Source organism: Meriones unguiculatus, chromosome 19, assembly GCF_030254825.1.
Source record: "Meriones unguiculatus strain TT.TT164.6M chromosome 19, Bangor_MerUng_6.1, whole genome shotgun sequence".
NCBI lineage: Eukaryota > Metazoa > Chordata > Mammalia > Rodentia > Muridae > Meriones > Meriones unguiculatus.
In genome coordinates, this window is record NC_083366.1 from 10,856,007 (window position 1) to 10,877,020 (window position 21,014).

Consider the following 21,014-nt stretch of genomic DNA (forward strand, 5'->3'; position numbering starts at 1 on the left):
CTTTCCTCCCTTAATTATTATTCAGAACAAGGCTCAAAATAGCCTCTTCCTCTTTCTCCAGCTTTAGCACATACTCTTATTTATGAGTATATTGTCCTTTCCCAGGGGGCCTCCACATAGAAACTAGTTCTCCACTGCTTTATGGACTGCTGGATGGAAGCACCCCCACATTTTTCTTTAATAGAAAATTGTCCCTGCTCAGAACTCACTGCTGATTAAATACACAAATTGGCTTTCCAACTACTTGCCTTGCTTCACCTAGTTTTACTAACGCACTCAAGAGCATCAAAGGGTCATCCAGAGACTCACTCTCCCTGTACCCCTCCATGTCTCTGGGCCTTGGCAACGAGAATTAGAAGTTCGTTGGCTAACCTACAGGCACGACCACCTTCCAACTACAGCTCAACCTCTTCCTTGGTTCTCTTGTAATTTGTTGACTGATTGATCTGAAAAAATGATATGCTTAATTAAACAGTGCTATTGTTTTTCTGGTCTCTTAGTATAACTATTATTAGTTTATAGTTCCACATTAAACCAGTTTCCTATCATTTGATATTGTTCTGATGTAGATCCTAAGACCTTTGGGTAAGAGGTAACTTCTCGATAGCCAGAGGAAATGAGCATCCTTATGTCACACAGGACACTAATAAGAAACTGAACAAGCTGACGTGACTAACATCTCCCCGACTTCATTACCAGGCTCCCTGTGTTAATTACTTTTCTGGATGCTTTGGCCAAATACCTAACAGGAAGTAACTTAAGAGAAAAAGGGTTGTTTTAGCTCACAGGTTTTGTGGCTATGGCCCCATTATACCAATGAAATTCTTCACATGATGGCAGCAGACACATGAGGTGACTGGTAACATTGCGTCTGTCAGGGAACAGAGAGAAGACAGGGAAGAGGGACAGGCTAAGAAACCTCAATGTTGGTCACTTCTTACCACAAAGTTCCACCTCAGTCCTCATCCCCAGTTGAGAGTAACCTATGGGGACATTTCACATTCAAACTGCAACCCCCTGTTTTGTAATAATTCTGTATAAGTGTCAATTTTCCTCATCAAAAAAAGTTAAGATTCATCTGGTCTTGGTGGCACTGGCCTGTAATCCAAGGTTCTTGGGAGACAGAGGCAGGAAAATCCCACGTTCAAAGCCTATATGGTCCAAGTGGGACCTCAAGGTTAGTTCAGTCAGCCTAGCAAGACACCATCTCAAAACAGAAACGTTTAAAAGGGCAGGGAACATAGCTCAATGTAGATTACCTGCTTGCAAATTAGCTACAGTGTGTGTGTATGTGTGTGTGTGTGTGTGTGTGTGTGTGTGTGTGTGTGTGTTGGTATGTATACATATGTATTTGGTTTGTATGCATGAGTGTGATGTATAAGTGTAGGCATGCATCAAGAGGTTTAGAGGGCAAATTTTGGGAGGCAATCTCCACCTTTACTCCCTTTACTCCTTGTTTTTCAGCAGGGTCTCTCTTGCTTTTGCTGCTGTGAGCGCCAGGTTAACTGGCCCTTGACCTTCCAGGCAATTGTCTGTCTGTCTCTACCTCCCATTTCCCATAACAGTGGTGAGTTTACCAGTAAAGCATCCTTTTTTTTTTTAAATTTTGCTTCAAGGGGTCATCAGGCTTGAAGAGCAAGCACTTATACCCATCAAGCCATCTCCCTAGCCCTTAATTTTAAGTCAAATAAATAAAAGCCACATAATAATTGAAAATAAAAACATATAAAGGGGAAGAAAGTAAACAGTATGAAAATGGATTAACCGGACATGGTGGCAACACCTATAATCTTAGCACTTTGACAGTTGAGGGAGGAGGATCATGAGTTTGAAGTAAGCTGTGGCCACATATCAACCCTCTTCCAACCTTTCCTTACACAGACAAAGTTCAGCAAATGGTGGTCAGAAAAGGGGCGGTTAAGTGACTCAGATGAAAATGGCACAGACAATCCTGCTAATTTGCTGACTCCTGCAGGCAGTGCTTTTGAGTCCAGCTTCAGCAGCTAAAGGGTATTCTGTATTTACTGTTGAACTTTAATATGTTTTTGTGGCATAAGCTGTTATAGGACTCAGAGCCATGGTTGAGGTATGTTTGGTGGCCAAAAAAAGCTAGCCCTGGCTAACAGGGAATGCTCTCATGTCAAGCCAAACATGTGTCCTCCTGACAGGAAAGCTATCGCCTCTTACCCAAAAGGAGCATGCAGCTGGCAGGTCTGGCACCAGTCAACCAGGATCTCAACCAGGGTCCAGTGAGGGGCCAGATTGATATGAGAGGCTTTCCTCTGCCCAGGCTGAGTGATCCCAGGTGACAATGGTGTTTGGGCCTGAGGTTATTGCTCTCAGTACTGTTAAAGCACTGCCTCACCTGTCTTAGTACCTGGACAGGTTAAAGGCAGGTTAACTGGAAACAGAGACTTAGCCAATGTAACCAATGTTTACTTCAGAAGCCTTCATGGAAAAGAAACATGGTTAGTGGTTGTAAGTCCCATGACTGAATGCCAAGCGTGGTCCTCTGTTAATTCCAACTTGTCAAAACACTAGCCAGCTTCTTGCAAATAACCACCAGCAGTGACTGTCCTCTGAGACCACACCATCGTTTCCTTGAATGTGTAAAATATCCTATTTCCTGTGTGTATATTTTTCCCTCTATTAATAGCCATGCTTAAATATGTATTAATACTATTTCTTAATAAACTCCAACTTTGCTTCAACACATAAAAAAGCTAATGATTTGCTCTTTTTCTCCTGTCTCTGTCTTATAGAGAAGTGGCAGCAATGAGTCTACCCAAGAGAAGAGAGGATGGGAGGGGGTGCAGAAAGGGTCACCGAAGCAATAGCAGTGTGGTAGCAAATTGGCATTGGGTAGGGGTTGGGCATTGTCTCGTAAGCAAATCAATAAAACAGAGACAAATGGAATCAATTTTTTCACTGATAAACAAAAAGTTTGAAAATATAAATTGCAGGAAGTCCATAAGGAACTCAGGTGTTGAATTGGAATAAGAAGTACCTGTGTGACTACATGACCAAGATGATAGATGTTAGATGTCAGATAGATAGATAGATAGATAGATAGATAGATAGATAGATAGATGAAAATAAAAAAAATGATATGTGTATGTGGAGAGAGAGAATTTTACAATTTGACTTACCCATGTCCAAATTCAGTCTATAAATATTAAATAGAAACTTTGTGAAAAAATAATATAGCATACTTCCCACAGTCCATATTGTGCAAAAGCATAAAACAAACAAAAACTTTGAGGTAATCTACAAAATTCCTAACTGATAAACCTCCACAGTGTCAAAGTCAAGAACAACAAAGATGAGACAGTATAACAGGTTGAAGATCAAGGACGGTTAATATCTAAATGCACTTGGAATACGATAGTCATTCCTGGAACAGAATGAGGGGCATGTGGGTAATTAGGTAAAATCACAATAAATTCTATAGTTTAATAAATGAATTCCAATGTTAACTCCCTAGTTTTATCATTGTATCATGATTATGTAAAATAATGACATTCAGGAAAACCATGTGAATGGCAAAAGGAACTCTGTACAATTCTTTCAAACATTTAACATTATTTTAAAATAAAAATGTAAAGGATTGAAAAAGTTACCTCAAAATTTTATAGTTCTTTTTAAAAACGAAAGGACATGAAGTTGGAAGGAGACAAAGAATTGGCAGAGTCTATGGAGAGTTGAGGTGGAGAGTGGAGGTAGATATTATGCACCTTACAAATTGAAAAGGAAGAGGTCAAAGTGTCATTATTCTCAGTATGATATGATAGTACACATGAGCGACCCCAAAAATTCAACCAGAGATCTCCTTCAGCTGATAAACACTTTCAGCAAAATGGCAGGATACAAAATCAACTCAAAAAAATCAGAAGCCCTCCTGTATATCAAAGACAAAAGGGCCGAGAAAGAAATTAGGGAAACAACACCCTTCACAATAGCCACTAATAATATAAAGTACCTTGGGGTGACACTAACCAAGCAAGTGAAAGACCTGTTTGAGGAAAAACTTCAAGTCTCTGAAGAAAGAAATTGAAGAAGATATCAGAAGATGTAAAGATCTCCCGTGCTCATGGATTGGTAGGATTAACACTGTGAAAATGGCCATCTTACCAAAAGCAATCTACAGATTTAATGCAATACCCATCAAATTACCAACACAATTCTTTACAGACCTTGAAAGAAAAAATCTCACCTTCATATGGAACAACAGGAAACCCAGAATTGCCAAAACAATTCTCTACAGTAAAAGATCTTCAGGAGGTATCTCCATCCCGATCTCAAGCTGTCCTATAGAGCAACAATATTAAAAACTTCATGGTACTGGCATAGCAACAGGATGGTGGATCAATGAAATCAAATAGAGGCCCCAGAAATAAACCCATACACTTATGGACACCTGATCTTTGACAAAGATTTCAAAATCATTCAATGGAAAAAAGACAGCATCTTCAACAAATGGTGCTGGTCCAACTGGATGTCTACATGCAGAAAAATGAAAATAGACCCATATTTATCACCCTGCACAAAACTAAAGTCCAAGTGGATCAAAGACCTCAGCATAAAACCAGATACTCTAAATCTGTTAGAAGAAAAAGTGGGGAACAGCCTAGAACTCATTGGCACAGGAGACAACTTCCTGAACAGAACACCAACAGCACAGGCTCTAAGAGCAACAATCAATAAATGGGACCTCATGAAACTGAAAAGCTTCTGTAAAGCAAAGGACACCGTCATCAAAACAAAACGACTGCCTACAGATTGGGAAAGAATCTTCACTAACCCTTTATCTGACAGAGGACTAATATCCAGTATATACAAAGAACTAAAGAAGCTGAAAAGCAGCAAACCAAGTAATCCAATTAAAAAATGGGGACCAGAGCTAAACAGAGAATTCCCGACAGAGAAATATTGAATGGCAGAGAAACAATTAAAGAAATGCTCAACCTCATTAGCCATTAGGGAAATGCAAATCAAAACGACCCTGAGATATCACCTTACACCCATCAGAATGGCCAAGATGAAAAACTCAAGTGACAATACATGCTGGAGAGGTTGTGGAGAAAGGGGAATCCTCCTCCACTGCTGGTGGGAATGTAAACTGGTACAACCACTTTGGAAATCTATCTGGCGCTTTCTCAGACAATTAGGAATAGTGCTTCCTCAAGACCCAGCTATACCACTGCTAGGTATATACCCAAAATTTGCTCAAGTACACAAAAGGGATACTTGCTCAACTATGTTTATAGCAGCTTTATTTGTAATAGCCAGAACCTGGAAACAACCCAGATGTCCATCAATGGAGGAATGGATACAGAAAGTGTGGTATTTTTACACAATGGAATACTACTCAGCAATCAAAAAGGAGGAAATCATGAAATTTGCAGGCAAATGGTGGGATCTAGAAAAGATCATTCTGAGTGAAATATTCCAGAAGAAGAAAGACAAACACGGTATATACTCGCTTATATAGACCTATAAGATATGATAAACATAAGGAAATCTATACACCTAAAAAAGATAATCAAGAGAGCGGACATGGGGTAAGATGATCAACCCTCATTTAGAAAGACAAATGGGATGTGCACTGAGTGTATGACAGGAGTCTACTGCAGAAGGCATCTGAAAGACTCTACCTCGCAGTGTTTTCAAAGCAGATACTAAGACTCATAACCAAACCTTCGTCAGAGTACAGGGAATCATATGAAAGAAGGGGAGTTAGTATGATGGGGAAAGGATAGGAGCTCCACAAGGACCAAATATATCTGAGCCAGGGACTTTTCTGAGACTGACATTCAACCAAGGACCATGTATGGATATAACCTAGAACCTCTGCTCAGATGTAGCCCGTGGTAGCTCAGTAACCAATTGGTTTCCCATAGTAAGGGGAACAAGGACTATTTCTAACAGGAACTCAATGGCTGGCTCTTTGACCTCCCCACCCTCCAAGGGAGGAACAGTCCTGTTAGACCACAGAGGAGGACTTTGCAGCCAGTCCTGAAGATATCTGATAAAACAGGGTCAGATGAATGGGGAGGAGGTCCCCTCCTATCAGTGGACTTGGAAAGGGGCAGGATGGAGATGAAGGAGGGAGGGTGGGATTGGGAGGGAATGAGGGAATGGGATACAGCTGGGAAAAGGGGTTAATAAAATGTAACTGATAAGAAAAAAATAAAATTAAAAAAAAGAAAAAGAAAAAAAAGAAATTCTCAAATGAAATATTATTTTTTAAGTTCAGTCTCCTTTGGATGAATGCATGCTATTCTTCTGTCCTGTGAATTTTTTATAAGATTGAGTTAGAACAGGAAAATAAGGCACAATGTTACTAAAACACTTACCTAATAAAGGACTGATACCAGACACAGAAAAAGGTCTTAAATCTTCATAATACGCAAACAACCTAAGTTAGAACTAAAGAACTAGGGCTGGAGAAATGTCCTAGACGTTAGGAGAATACATTGTTCTTTTAGAGGAACCAAACCAAACCTGAGTTTGGTTCCCAGCAATCATTTTCGATAGCTCACAACCGCCTGTATCTCCAGCTCCTGAGGATCAGAGACCTTCTTCTGCTCTCTGTGGACACCAGACATGCACATGCGTACACATATGTGTAAGCATAATTAAAGTATTGACCTCATCCCCTCACCCCCTGAGGCAGTCCGGAGAGCTTGCCTGGGTCCTAAGAGTGACCTCTCCTGCTGTCTCATTCTAGAGTGTGGGCCCTGCACCTGGGCCCTGCACCTCGCCTAGGCGGCACAGTAGCACTGGTGTTGAGGTGAATCACCCCTGAGGATGAGAGAACAAGAAAGCTGTTGCAGTCCCTCACAGCTTGCATCACTTGGGAAATTGGGCCTCCACGCCTTGACTGAACAGCACAGTGGAGCTGGCTCTGGAGGCATGGGTGCATGTGAGTCAGGCCTAGGGCATGAAAGCAGGAGAGCGGCCCCTGTCTCCTGCCAACGTCAGCACTGGGCGGCTTGGCCAGAGTAGTACTAGAGAACTCCGCTGGTGGTGGAGATAAGGGAGAGCTGGCATGCTGACCAGCTCAGCTGCCACCTAGGCCCAAATCCAGGGCTATAACTTGGCCCACCCCAAATTCTATATTATCTGTGTACCTTTGGGATACATGAAAGGGCCAGTCGTGCTGATCTGAAGCTGCAGGATCACCATGACACAGGACAACAATAAGATAACCGGGAGGAGTTCTGGTAAGGATCCAATATTGATGGTGTCATGGAAGCCAGAGACCTTGAACCAGACCAATGACTCAAAGCAAAAAACATTTGCAAGTGTGGACAGAGGGATATGCTGTGGGACACACTGTGGCATAATACGGCTTCCATGATGAGGTGTTTTCTCTATGCTTTTGTTTGTGTGTGTACATGTGTGTGTAGGGTGTATTTTGGGGTGGAGACTGCAAGAGTGAAGGGCAGATTTGAGGGGATGACTGGCACTGGGGTACATGATATGAAACTCACAAATAATCAACAAAAAGCTTAAAAATGAAAAGATATATATGTACATATACAATCTTTAAAATTTTTAACATATTATCACCTGAACTGAAACTTAACAAGATGCCAAATAGTATCTAAAAAGATGATAAATGTCACATGTCATCAAGGAAAGTTGAATTAAACAGGAATATTACACATACACAAGTGGTCCAAACCAAGAGTACTGACAGCTGTGAGCACTGGTGAGGATGTGGAGCTCCAGCAAGTCTCAGTAACTTTTTGTAGTACATCTACTTTGGAAGCCACTTGGATAGCTGCTTTCAACTAAGCATACCTTTCCAGTGTAATCTGACTTCCAAGTTCCTTGATATTTGCCTCAATGGGTAGAAACCTATACCTCCACAAAAACAAAACATATACCTGAGTATTTATTATGCTTTTATTCTTAACTGTCAAAACTTTCAATACAGAAGAACCTTGGTATTAAATAAGGCAATTGTAGTGTATGTATGTCATGGGATCCTGTGCTTGGATAGCAATCACGCCTCAAAATATGGAAGGAGCTTAAATGCATATGGTGATGTGAAAGAAGTCAATTAGAAAGGTCTTGATTCAAAATTCAACATTCAGAAAAAGAGAAGACTTTGGAGACAAAGAGGTCAGTTGTCCCCAGGATTAGGAGGAAGTAGAAAGGTGAATGGGCTTATCACAGACCATTTGGGGGTAACAAAACAATTGTATGCGATAGTTTAGAGGTAGATACACAGCGTGCCATAACTGTCCAACTCATCCTGTACAGCGAGGGTGATTGTCAGTGTAGGCTACAGACTTTGGGCAACACTGTGTTTGTGCATGAGCATCCATGCTAACCACGCTAGTGAGGCTCATGCCTGCAGAAGAGGCTGTGTACTGGAGGGCCCTCTGGATCTTCAGCTTTGCTATGGACTTAGTACTACTCTCAAGAAAAAGTGTGTATACATATATATATAAAATTTCCAACTAATGAGTAAAGAATATGTACTGAGAAAAGAAAGCAGCTTAATCTTTTTTGAAAAGTAGCACAATTAGCCAAGCACAGTTTGCTCTGTGTCATATTCAAAAAGCTTTGTGGGCATAATTATGCTTAATAATTACAGCCTGGCTGTGGTACAGTGACTTTTATAATTACTACTTTGCAGAAAAAGAAGCAGACAAGGAGCAGAAAGCAAGCTGCTGAGAAGGCAAAAAAGCACAGGGACAGGTAGAGACTGCCTCTCACTTTTTGAGAAAACACAAAATAGGCCTCTCCTTAAACTTTATTATTTTTTTCTTGAGACTATAGCTGAAGATTGGGGAAGTGACTCAGCTGGTAAAATATTTACCTTGCAAGCATGAGGACCTGAGTTCAATCCCCAAAACCATGTGAAAAAATAAAAGAGAGAGAGACTATTCAGGGAGAAAAATAAAGCCAGGCATGGTGGTTCATGCTTGTAATTCCATCCCAAGGAGGTCAAGGTGCGTCCCTAGGGTTCACTGGCCAGGTGCCTAGCTGTTCTCTGTGGTCCAAGAATGATCTACAGTAGCCAGACTTTTGGTTTTGGCTGAGTCAGCACGCAGCAAGCCTAAGTAACAAAAGCAATAGCTCACGACAATTCACCAATACTATGCACATTACCCTAGACTACTTAGTAAGCTCCACCTCCTACTGAGAGATCCTCTATCAGAAAGGAGAAAAAAGTAGGAGAGGAGGGTAGATGAGGAACAAGGGCTGTGCACACGTGTGGTGCTTCCCCAACAGACACACACACAGCAATGTACCGGACCCAAGATGTTAGCGTGTGTCCCTAATCCTCAGCAAGCTTGAGGCAGGAGGATTACAAGTAACTTCAAGATCAATCTGGGCTAGTGAGATATGAACTTGTCACAACAAGCAAAATAATAAAATAACTAAACGAATAAACAAAATACAGAGTTCTTCTAACATGTGTCTTGACATTTTATATTTTGTATACTATACTACAGTACTGGTTAATAATGAAATTATACACGGTAATGCAGAAATCTCAACAGAAATACAAAGTTTTTATGAATTCAGAAAGCATTTCCTTCATCTATCATTACTTTAAGCTTGTGCTTAGCTTGCATTCTGACAGTGCACTATTGCAAAATAAAATGCCTATTTTATGTTAATATAAGCAATCATCCACTAATTAATGTGTATTACTAACATATGACTGAAGGCAAACTTTATGTACCAGGTGTTTGTTCAAAACTAATCATGAAAGAAGCTCAAGTCATTAGAATACTTATTATAAGAACAGTTTCTTTGGATTCATCAGTTTGAATACACGATTGTAGTTAAGAACACATTGGGTAGTAAAAATCCTTATCAGAGGGTAGGGTTTAACCTTATCTGAGAACTAACAGTGCTTGCTGGAGCTGCAGAGGTTCAATGATAAGGCAGAGGGAAAGGTTAGAGTTGATAAAGTCCTTCCACTGAAGAGCAGTTCCTTCATGGTGGTACAGAAAAAGAAGGAACAGGAGAAAGGGAACAAAATGGGGATGGGGGCTGATTGTTATCTCCTTGTGTCTTTCTCAAGGCCCCGAAATAAATTTCAAAGACCATGAGATATTATCCTAGCTTTCTTTTTCCCAGTGATTTCTGAGCTGTATTTCCAGACATGACTTGCTAAGTTCCAACTTCACTCTGATTCATGTATTACCTTCCTGCCTCAGTGCCTTTGCACAGCTTGAAATGTCCTTGTGCAAGGTCTAATGCAAACCATAAGCTGGTTGCAAGACTTTTCCAGACTGCATTTTAGCAGCTGAAATCCACCCAGTCTTTCTGCACAACCCCTGTGTACCATGGTTACTGTATTTGTCCCAATACACAGAAGGGGAGGCAGGTGAGAGTGTGGGACATGGAGAGGAGTGGGAGTGCTGATGAGCTGGAATGAAAGTGCATAAACAAATTAATGAGAAAAAAAACTTTCTTATACCAAGACAAATTTCAAACAAGGACTGGCAAGATGTTTCAGGGGTTAATGAAGGAGCTTGCCTAATGACCTGAGTTCAATCTCAGAACATGAAAAGACAGAACCAACTCCTCTATGTTGCCTTCTAACTTCTACACATATTTTAAAATTCCAAGCAACTGGAAAAGTTAAAATACTACCTATGTTGTAATCTAAAAGAAAAATAACATATTCCCATGTTTTAAAAGATGAAAACATTAAGTAGCCTTTCCATTTGTAGAGAATGGGCTTTATTAAAAATGTTTTTATCTGTTTATCAGGATGAGACATATAAGAATCGGCTCTTTATGGACTAAAGGGAGTCCAAAAGAAATTGTCTTAGGTTATTGGATCACAATATTCTAAACTCTCTATATTGTTAATGAAGTTTTCAGTATTCAATTAGCCATTGTAGACAACTTATTTCCTGAACTCTCATTTATGCCCTAACTCCAGTACCATTACCTCATTTAATTTTTACAACTCAACAAGGTAGACATTGTTTCCATGCTTATTTGGTAATAACAGAGTAAACCTGACATACAAAGGACTAAATGATTTTCTGAGGGTCTAGAAAGTCGAAAATCATGGAGCCAGGTTTCAACTGAGGCAGTCCAACTCTGATATATCTGGCACTAAACATGTTTTAATAAAGGGGCATTCCACACAGGAGATGGAATCTTCAGGAAGCACGAACAAATGAAATACACATTCCATCTGGTAACACTGGATATCATGCCAGGGGCACTGGGTATAAATACCTTAGAGTTTACAATCCTCAACCAGAGTGAAATGCTTAGACTCAAGTACAAGTTTGATCCCAGCACCCATGTAAAAATTTGCGGATGATGGTGTATGCTTGCAATCAAAGAGCTGGGAAGTTAGAAACAAGTGGATCCCTGAGCCTTGCTGGCCAAGCAGCCTAGTCTAATTGACAAGCCCAAGGTTCCATCAAGAGACTGTTTCAACAACAGCAACATAGGCAGAGGATGCCTGCCTTTGGGGAATGAAACCTAGTGTTGACCTGCTTTATCTGTATTTCTTCACAATTTTTAGAATGCATCTTTCTGTGAACATTCACTAACTAAACCATATATCAGAGAAACCACAGAGAAATTAATCAATAAATAAATAAAATTAATTAATCAATAAATTAATCAAAAGCATGCCTGCCATTCCCTTGAGGAGTTCTTGCCAGAGAGCTACCAGGAGCTTTCATTGTCCATCAGCAGGCCCCGAAGCACACTTATTTCTTCTGTGTAGTAATAACTCAAAGCAAGCTGCCTGTAGGAACAATTTTTAAAAGACTAATTTATATAACTCTTATGCTAGGCAAATGTTTCAATTTTTCTTATTCCAATCAAAGCCCAAGAAAATATTTATGAACTACTGAAATTGATGGTTCAGTTTTTAATTTTTAAGAAGCATGGGATAACACTAAGTACTGATGTCATATACATTCTCTGTGGTCATAACACAAACATGAAGCTAAGTCCACTCGACTTAGAGAAATGTGTAGCTGAGCTCAAGATTCATTAGGAAAGAAATGGGAAACAGTAAGATCTGGAGAGGACAAGAACTCCACAAGGAGAGCAACAGAACCAAAAAATCTGAGCACAGGGGTCTTTCCTGAGACTGATACTCCAACCAAGGACTATGCATGGAGATAACCTAAGACCCCTGCACAGATGTAGTCCATGGCAGTTCAGTATCCAAGTGAGTTCCATTGTAATAGGAACAGGGACTGCCTCTGACATGAACTGATTGGCCTGCTCTTCAATTACCTCTCCCTGAGGGGGAAGCAGCATTACCAGGCCACAGAAGACAATGCAGCCACTCCTGATGAGACCTAATTGACTAGGATCAGAAGGAAGGAAAAGAAGACCTCCCCTATCAGTGGACTTAGGGAGGGGCATGCATGCAGAGGGTGGAGGAAGGGAGGGATTGGGATGGGAGGAGGGAGGGAACCACAGGGGGGATACAAAGTGAATAAAGTGTAATTAATAAAAAATAAAAATAAAAAAATAGCCAAGTGTATGTAACAGTAGAGCAGACTCATAAAATTGAGCATGAAAATGCCTTCGAAGCTACTACTAGGAGCATTTTACAAAGAAGCAAAACATGCACACACACACACACACACACACACACACTGCTCCTATAAGGTTAGACTGTTCCCAGGGGCACGATCCACACTGTTGTCGGAGTAACTGTTTCTACTTAGTCACTCTCTTTCTTATTTATAGCCTCTTCTTAGAAGTGGCCTTAAGGTAGCCCATTTCCTAGTCCCCAGATTTTTTTTTTTTTTTTTGCCTTTCATACAAATTACAAAAATAAGAACCAAAATTAGGACTTTAAGATATAACCTTCTTGCATTTTAACAACAACAACAACAAAACAAAAACAAACATATATATTATCCTATAAGATTCTGGAATTTTAGGCAGTAATTGGCAATAATAGAGAAGATATGATCATATCCAAGCATCTCTTTCTTTATAATAAATCCTAGAAATTCAAAAGAGGATTAGGAATCCCCATACTTTAATCCAGGCCTCTCCTTTATTTTTTTCATAAACCTTCCCAGTCCTCAGTCTCTCTTGCTGTTTGCAAACTCTAAGTGTGCTAACGCACATGAAGGTGGGTGGAGAATGAACCAGAAGGTCCAAGGCTTAAATCCTTTTGTTTGGTCTTTTTGTTGTTGTTGGTTACTTGGTTTTAGTTTTGTTTTCTTTTGTTTGTTTTGGTTTGGTTTTGAGGGAGGATTGTTTAGTTGTTCTTTTGTTTGTTTATTTGTTTGTTTGGGTTTGTTTTTGTTTTTTATTTTTCTGTGTGGCCTAAGCTGGTTTCAGCCTCTTGATTCCAGATAAGCACCACTATACTCAGTCCAAGTCATCTATTATCAGTCACTCCAACCTCAGTTTCCCCATCCTTGGCCACCGTTCTGGTTATTTATGCATTCCTTCATTTCATAGAGAAAAACCCTCAACTGCAAACCCAGAATGGCAGTAATACCATTTCATGGGGGTGTGGACAACTTTTCACCCACAAATATTTGCTTTGATCCCTGTGGCACCCCATCAATACAACTGGTGTTGCAAACTATGTTTAAAGCTCTGCCGAATTCCATTTCTACAGAAATGGCCCCACAGCTTGCTTCTTGTTTATAAAAGCTGACATTGACTGGGCCCCAGGCTTTCCTAACTGGCTCCCACCAAGATGACAGGCCTCCAGATGTTGTTTCTCCTCTCTTAAATTGCATAACACCTCTGATGCTTCCCTTTCAATCAGCCCTAATAGGCCCTAATTGCTAACATTATCGATGCGAATGGTGCTACTTCCTGATAAATGAGCTGCCGCACAGGGTGTCCTGCCACAGCACACAGAGGAGCAGAGAAGGCAGCCTCTTCCCACAAATCACTCTTGGCACCTCGGACACTGTTGGTGGCACCTGGCAGCCTCCTTCTTTCAGGCCACTTTGCTTTGCCAGTGACTATCATTCAGGAACATAGTCTAGCATTACTTTATGGTTAGATTTGCAAAGAAACCCATTCTAAAAGAGTCCAGTTGATTCATTTCCAACCTACTGGCAAAGCTGCATAAAGCAGAGGACATTTTGGTGGCTTCAAATGTTCTGGGATGAAAATTAGGCAAACTGAAAGGCTGTGTTTTGGCTACAGTTTGAGACCAAACGCTTCCAGGGTCAAAAAGAGGATACACACGCATGGCCTTGTAATGATAATTTTTGCAAAATTTGAGTAAATTCTTTGACTGAAATATACTCCAAAAATTAAACATATCTTTACCACAGAATGTATTCTATAACTGTCTCAAGCTTGAGCTTAAGCGATTAACCTCTCAAGTTCACTGACATGTTAATGTGTTGCAGATGATTTTAATAAGTAGGAAGGCCAGGAATGGGGAGTGCTAGCCAAATACAATGGGCTCAGGCATCAGTGAAGGTTCGGGGAGTGGATAGTGAAAATAATGCCTTTGAGCAAAATTGTTTTAAGAAAAGGACAATACGAAGAAGAAAAGTAACAACAAGGAAGCAAAACATCTTATTTTTCCTGACTGGCTTTGGAAGTCACTTCTCAGAGAGTCTCTTCCCTACAGACCAGGAGAAGATATTGGTAACAAGGTTAAGGTCTGGAAGAGCCACCTGCCTCTTCCCAGACTGGTCAACTTGGTGCGTTCAATGCATTCAGTATTGAATGCATTCTTGTTTCAGAGCCTGTGCTGCTCTCAGCATTGAACCCGCCCTGTAGGGATCTAGATAACTCCCCTGTGGGGATCACTGATGTGGTGTCTTCCACTTGGGTTTTCCCCTCACACCCTGACTCATCACCACTGCCCTACATTCCTCTGTAGCCCCTCCGCCCCCCAATAGGTTTTCAAGGAGCCATTCTTCAGGCTTCTCTCGTTCATGAAGACTGATGCTATGTCTTCTTCATCATTGTGTCGCTAACAATTACCATGAGGTTCGGCAGGTCTTAGCCACCGAATAAATGTTTGTTGAATTGGTTATTGTTATTTGGAGAAATAAATCTAGGTGTTTGATGTACTTTTACATGGTGAGCATACATTAACAACAAGATGTTACTGACTTTACAAATGTGACATCAGGGACATTTTCCCACCTCTTCATCAAGCACACTGTGTCTAGGACTTAGTTGTAATTGTGGCTTAAAAGACAAAATTAAAATAATGAGGTGTGCTATAATCCAGTACTGGGGAACTGGAAAGAGGACAGAAGAAGGTTTACCTGAGCTAGTGAGACCCTACCACAAACACAAAACAAACAAATGAGAATCCTAAGAATAAAACAAGAGGCCTACACTCCATCTTAGTCTATTTTCAAAACAATTCACAAGTAAGTTATTCTTTAGTCAAGCATGTGGCTTTGTATACCTAAGCCTACTCTCGCTATTTGTCATTTTCTAAAGCACTAGGGGAGACCAAAGATTTATAGACTAAAAGAAAAATAAGTAAGTGTGAACAAGATATAAAAAACAAGCAGGGCTAGAGCTGTAGCTCAGCTGATTGACTACTTCCCTAAAATGTAGGAGGCCCTCGGTCTAGTCCTCAGCACTTCATAAACTCAACGAGGTAATGCTAGCCTGCAAATCCCAAGGTAGAGGCAGAAAGATGAAAGTTAAAAGTCATCCTTAGTGACAGTGCCATGGACTACCTGAGACCCTATTTAATGAAAAAGAAAAAAAAAAAGGGTAAAATAAGCAAGCACATAAGAAACTAAAATGTAGAAATTTCAATAGAGGTAAACTGCCAAAATGAGTTTGACAATGATGAGAAATTGCAAGCAGTAGCCACTCCTACAGACATAGTTTTCATCTCAGCCTTTTCCAAATGTTTAGCCAGATCACGAGAAATGAAGTGATGAGGGCTTGTGTCACTGGGGGAGGAGGGTTAAAACAACTGTAGAAATTGGATCGGAGTTATTTTCTTCATATATAAAATGTGCTCAGAACACTGTGATGAATAATCTCCATTGCCAGCTTGAGTTTGGAGGTTTACCACTGGCATGTAGTGGAGGCTGTTTTTGGAAATAATAATCTAAAGAACAAAGACTCACCCTGAATGAGGTCAGTTCATGCTGTGGGCTGGGGTCTATGACTGAATAAAGACAGGGAGAAAAGATAAAGCCAAGTCAGAGTTGACATTCTCTCTGTTTCCCATCTGCGAAGATGTGACGGTTCCCCACTGCATATTCCCACTACCACGAGCTCTGTCATGCCTGTCCCACCATGATAGATGCTTCCCTTAAACTGTACATCAAAGCAGATACGCCTTAACATGCGTTGTGTCAGGTGTTTTTTCTCAACAAGAAAACTCGTACAAGGCTGCACCACTATTCCTTGTCCCATCGTGATTTCCACTGGCTGAGTGTGATATGATAGGGATGGTATGCTATGCTAACAAATAGTGTGTGAACTTAGGTAATCTCTACTCACTCCTTCCATTGGAGGAGCTCTTCATTTTTCTGAATTGGGGTTTAGCCAGCATGTTTAGGCAGAAAATGACCAGAAAATAAAACATTTCCACTCACAGTCTATTGGGCAGAACTAGTCACATGGTGAATCTGACTCTACATAATGAGGAGGGCAGAGATATACTGAGAAGCAGTAACAGTCCCTACAGTCTATTTTGATATCTACTGATGTGTTTTCATACCTGCCAGTGTATTTTGGTTTTAGCAAGAAATTCTACTCTTTGATACATGATCTTACCTAGTTACCTAAAGGACTTGTTTCCTTTACAACAACTGAACTTGGCCCAGAAGCCTTTGAAATGTATTCCCAAGAATGGTATCAATATTCTTTTGTATTATATTCAAAGCATACTTAAGATACTGTTGTACTTAGCTTGTACTTAGCTTATTTCTATATAAATTACCAGAAGACGGGGCAGATTGAGAGAGTAAATATTTAATCACCACACAGTTTCTGTGGTCCCTGAATGTGGAGGGTGCTATGTTGGGAAACTGGTTCAGGTATACTGTGAGGCTGCAGTCATGCTTTGCCTCTATGGAGTAGGCAAAGGCCCTTGTTAAGCCCACTCCTAAGCTTAGGGCAAGATTCCACTATTCTCAAGTTGTTGGGCTGTGGCCACCGCTCCTCACAGCTGCAGTCATGCTTTGCCTCTATGGAGTAGGCAAAGGCCCTTGTTAAGCCCACTCCTAAGCTTAGGGCAAGAATCCACTATTCTCAAGTTGTTGGGCTGTGGCCACCACTCCTCACAGCCTGCAGTTTTTCAAAGGTTTTGAGCCACAGTATTTTCTTTGTTTGTTTGTTTGTTTGGTTGTTTTCTGTCATAGTTAGGGTTACTATGGCTGTGATGAAACACCATGACCAAAAGAACTTAGGGTGGAAAGATTTTGTTTTGTTTTTCCTTTACAGTTCCAAATAACAATTCATCATTAGAAACAGTGAGGGAAGGAACTAAACAGGACAGGAATCTGGAGTCAGGAGCAGGTGCAGAGGACATGGAAGAATACTGTTTACTGGCTTGATCACTCATGGCCTGATCAATCTTTCTCATAGAAGCCAGGACCACCAGCCCAGGGATGGCACTACACACAATGGACCTTCAGTCATCAATAACTAATTAAGAAAATGTCCTTTAGATCTGCCTATTACCTAATCTTATGGAAGCATTTTTTTAGTGATAATTTTTAACTTTTTAATTAATTTTTTAAATTTACTACAATTTATTCACTTTGTATCCAGCTGTGGCCCTCTCCCTCATCCCCTCCCAATCCTGCCCTCTCTCTCTCTTCTCCTCCCATGCCCCTTCCCCAGTCCTCTAACAGGGGAGGTCCTCCTCCCCTTCCCTCTGACCCTAGCCTATCAGATCTCATCAGGGCTAGATGCATCTTCCTCTGTGGCCTGGTAAGGCTGCTCCCCATGTCAGGGATCAAAGAGCCAGCCACTGAGTTCATGTCAGAGACAGCCCCTGTTCCCCCTACTAGAGAAAACACTTAGAGACTGAGCTGCCATGGGCTACATCTGTGCAGGGGTTCTAGGTTATCTCCATGAATGGTCCTTGGTTCGGGTATCAGTCTCAGAAAAGACCCCTGGGCAAATGACTGCAGAACAGAACAGGGACCTAGTCTGGGATTCACATTTTGTTTCTTTACTATTCCATCACACATAATTTTCAATACCATGATCTGAGAAGAGTTCCTATGCAATTCTGACCTTGAAAAAATTTTAAAAAGCAACAAAAAACAAGATATGAAAAAAGGAAGCCCCAAGTGTTATAGGATATTTGATCATATTGTGAATCCTGAGATTGTGTACTAGAAAACGTATTTCTAGTTGTGGTATGACACAGCCCTAGGACACACCTTCAATTCTGTAAACAGGATTAAATAAAATCAACCATAGTTCAAGATGAGAAGCAAGCAACCAGTTGACAGGGAGTGAACAAAGGAAAATGCCACAGAGGGTGAGAGGACATCTGGAGGAGGGACAGAGAGATGCACAGGAAGTAGAAAAGAGGGACATTCAGTTTGAAGGGATTTTAATACAGCATGGAGAAGGAGAAGGGGCTTTTTCTTTCTGGGATGTCAGCTGAGTAGGAAGGTCACCTGGGTGCTTTCTCTGCCTTTCTGAGCTCATATGCGTTTTCACCTCAGCATCTGGCTCCTGAGTGTCTTTTGGTAGAACTAAATGTCTGGGATTTTGTTTAGAAACAACATGCAGGCAAGATGGCATCAGAACTTTGTGGAAAGCAGCCTCTGAGTGGCTCCCGGTGAATCATGCCCTGCACAGTGTCCACCCCTTGCATGAGGCTGGTTCTAGCAGTTCACTAATGAGGATGAAAAGTGGCAACTATGGCTGCCACGTCTACAGTTAGTTTATCAATGACTTCGGCTCCCTTTGTTGGTTGCTCTATCTTGTCATGGTGCACACTTGTGCTGAGGAAAGCCAGCCACCATGATATGGGCTGTCTAATGGAGAGGTGCCTGTGGAAGGAACTTGAAAGTGTTGTAAGCCAGATGTGGTGGCCAGCATATTCCTTTAATTCCAAGCACTTGGGAAGCAGTAGTAAGTAGATCTCTGAGTTCCAGGCCAGCATGGTCTACATAGTGAGTTCAAGGCCAGGTGAGCTACCAAGTGAGACCCTCTCTCTCTCTCTCTCTCTCTTACACACACACACACCAAACAAACCCACAAACAAAACTGTGCTGGCTACTTTTCTGTCAGCTTGACACAAGGTAAAGTCTGACAGGAGGGAACCTCAATTAAGAAAACGCTTCCACTCATTGGCACAGGAGACAACTTCCTGAACAGAACACCAACAGCACAGGCTCTAAGAGCAACAATCAATAAATGGGACCTCATGAAACTGAAAAGTTTCTGTAAAGCAAAAGATACCGTCATCAAAACAAAACGACTGCCTACCGACTGGGAAAGAATCTTCACTAACCCTTTATCTGACAGAGGACTAATATCCAGTATATACAAAGAACTAAAGAAGCTGAAAAGCAGCAATCCAAGTAATCCAATTAAAAAATGGGGAACAGAGCTAAACAGAGAATTCCTGACAGAGAAATATTGAATGGCAGAGAAACAATTAAAGAAATGCTCAACCTCATTAGCCATCAGGGAAATGCAAATCAAAACGACCCTGAGATATCACCTTACACCCATCAGAATGGCCAAGATGAAAAACTCAAGCGATAACACATGCTGGAGAGGTTGTGGAGAAAGGGGAACCCTCCTCCACTGCTGGTGGGAATGTAAACTGGTACAACCACTCTGGAAAGCTATCTGGCGCTTCCTAAGACAAATAGGAATAGTGCTTCCTCAAGACCCAGCTATACCACTGCTAGGTATATACCCAAAGTTTGTTCAAGTACACAAAAAGGACACTTGCGCAACCATGTTTATAGCAGCTCTATTTGTAATAGCCAGAACCTGGAAACAACCCAGATGTCCATCAACGGTGGAATGGGTACAGAAATTGTGGTATTTTTATACAATGGAATACTACTCAGCAATCAAAAAGGAGGAAATCATGAAATTTGCAGGCAAATGGTGGGATCTAGAAAAGATCATTCTGAGTGAAATATCCCAGAAGGAGAAAGACAAACATGGGATATACTCACTTATATAGACCTATAAGATATGATAAACATAATGAAATCTATACACCTAAAAAAGATAATCAATTGAGCGGACATGGGGTAAGATGATCAATCCTCGTTTAGAAAGACAGATGGGATGTGCATTGAACGTATGACAGGAGTCTACTGAGCGCATCTGAAAGACTCTAACTAGCAGTGTTTTCAAAGCAAAGACTCATGACCAAACCTTTGGCAGAGTACAGGGAATCATAAGAAAGCAGGGGAGTTAGTCTGATGGGGAAAGGATAGGAGCTCCACAAGGACCAAATATATCTGGGCACAGGGTCTTTTCTGAGACTGACATTCAACCAAGGACCATGTATGGATATAACCTAGAACCTCCACTCAGATGTAGCCTGTGGTAGCTCAGTAACCAATTGGTTTCCCAAAGTGAGGGGAACAGGGACTATTTCTAACAGGAACTCAATGACTGGCTCTTTGGTCTCCCCACCCCCGAAGGGAGGAGCAGTCCTGTTAGGCCACAGAGGAGGGCTTTGCAGCCAGTCCTGAAGATACCTGATAAAACAGGATCAGATGAATGGGGAGGAGGTCCCCCCATCAGTGGACTTGGAAAGGGGCACGGTGGAGATGAGGGAGGGAGGGAGGGACTGGGAGGGAATGAGGGATCGGGACACGGCTGGGATACAGAGTTAATAAAATGTAATTGATAAAAAAAAAAGACAATTTCAATAGAGTAAAGCTATAACCACGGGAAAAAAAAAAAAAAAAAAAAACATGTTCACCTAATTATAATTCTCATTATGTTGCCTACTGAATAAATTTTCATTTCATCTATATTTTATACAATAAAAAAAAAAAAAAGAAAACGCTTCCTTGTTGTATAGTTGAGCATATTTTGGATATATGCCTAGACTGGTATAGCTGGATCTTGAG

At 41.0% G+C, this 21,014-nt stretch overlaps 1 protein-coding gene across 2 annotated transcripts in view; it reads right to left on the bottom strand.

Annotated features, from left to right (window-relative positions):
* Positions 1-21,014, bottom strand: part of Arl5b (ADP ribosylation factor like GTPase 5B) — a 76,379-nt gene that overhangs the window by 12,390 nt on the left and 42,975 nt on the right. The gene's annotated exons all lie outside the window — the stretch shown is intronic.